This window comes from Opisthorchis viverrini, assembly GCF_000715545.1.
Source record: "Opisthorchis viverrini unplaced genomic scaffold opera_v5_766, whole genome shotgun sequence".
Classification (NCBI taxonomy): Eukaryota; Metazoa; Platyhelminthes; class Trematoda; order Opisthorchiida; family Opisthorchiidae; genus Opisthorchis; species Opisthorchis viverrini.
This window is the reverse complement of record NW_008752427.1, coordinates 53,793-55,617: the sequence shown is the minus strand read 5'-3', so window position 1 is coordinate 55,617 and position 1,825 is coordinate 53,793.

Here is a 1,825-nt window from a genome sequence, read left to right as displayed (position 1 = left end):
GCAGCGAAGGCCTTCTTCCTTTCACCGTGACGTAGCACAGGCACCACAACAACAAACGGAGTCACATCGTACTCACGCAATTGCACGCATGCGCACACAGAGGTAACACCCACGCAGGTCGGTCGTACCTGACCGCCAACTGCTCACAGGATCATGCCGATCAGAAGGCACAATAATGGACCCAAATGACGCTTCATTTGACTCACATTCAATTGATTGCAGAAATCCTTGACCACGGCAATCAAAACTTCGGATTACATTATCTTATTCCACTACACCGCGTTTTGACCAGAAAAATCCATATAAGCAACAGGTTGTTTTGGGGACACAATTCAAAACCGAATAGAGCTCTCAGTGGGCGAAACAGTTGAGCGCACAAACATGCTGAAACTTTATCATTCTTCCTTTCATTCTGTTGTTTATTTGTAAAAAAAAGGTCTAGCAATGAGATGTCCAGTATTCCCCGTTGGGGGAGGAACTTCAAATATGACTGTCTACCGGGGTTTTCACGTTACATTGACTATACTGGTTACGATCGAACGTCGTGAAACTAATAATCCTTGTGGATTTATCAATAATATGAATCCTTTCATCGAATTTAGCACGGAGCTACAGTCGAATTGGGGCCCAATATCCTTTGTACTCACACCGCTCGTGTTTGAACAATTCTCGTTTCGTCCTGGTGGAACTATTCTGGTGAGCCCATACCAAAGAGGGGAAGTAATGTATTCGAGTTTCGTTCTTATTGGAGCTCAAACAGCGGTGCGGACCGCTGCACGTGCCGGAATTTGAGCTCCAAAAGTCTGACATGCTAGGCAAACATATTGCCACTATTTCACCAGCACACGATGAAAACACCTGACTTAACACAAACTGGCAAACATTCTTACACTTGAGCAATGCGATTGATTTGCTCAACGGTTCGGGCAGCTGACAGATGACAGCGAATCGTTTATGGGTTATATTTACTAGCTTCAAACCGATTCAGAACTGTCGATGAGAACTCGCCTTTTCGATTGGATCGGACGATCCTCATGATAACTTTGTGAGATGGAAATGCCTGTGTCCTCACTGTGTGAGTTCCATATGACCAGCGGAATTACCAGAAACATGGCTAAACGGATGTCGGACCTTTTAGCGGATAAATACTTTGAAATATTCCGGACACAAAAGACAGCATCAAGTGATTCAGCGCTCGCTGCAACACATGCAAACAACTGGGTCACTCCCGTAAACGATAAGCAGACACATTATACAATATCGAGAACATGTAACAGGACTAACTAAAGAAGCTCACAATAAGACTAACCCGATAAACTTATCAGGGCCTGTATTACTACGTAAGGATCCGCTCATCCGTCAACCAATGTGCACCGTGGAAATTGTCGCTAATAAGCACAGTTGCCAGTCACATTTGGTAGTGGTGGGAGAGTCATTTAGTAGCTACGTAGTCTTCAGGAAAAAGCATCCAAAAACCTTAAAAACATAAAGTAATAAGCTAACGTGTCCTTAAAAATAACTTAAATAGCGTACAACATAATACGGAGTAGCTTACAGATGACACTAGCCATTATGGCCAGCGTTAGGTTGTCTACATTGGGTGGACCCCTTTCATTTTTGGACATGCGTACGATTGCCTCGATCGATTCAATCATGAGTTGTAGTGAAATGGTAGCCATGAATACAGCCAAGATAATCACCGCAATCGGTTCAAAACGAGTTCGTCCTGAAGAACAGAATACTCAACATGAGAAGAACGTATTTACGGTTTAAAGTACACCACCTCCTCCCTACAGCTGTAGCAACTTCAACAGATTCCAGGGTG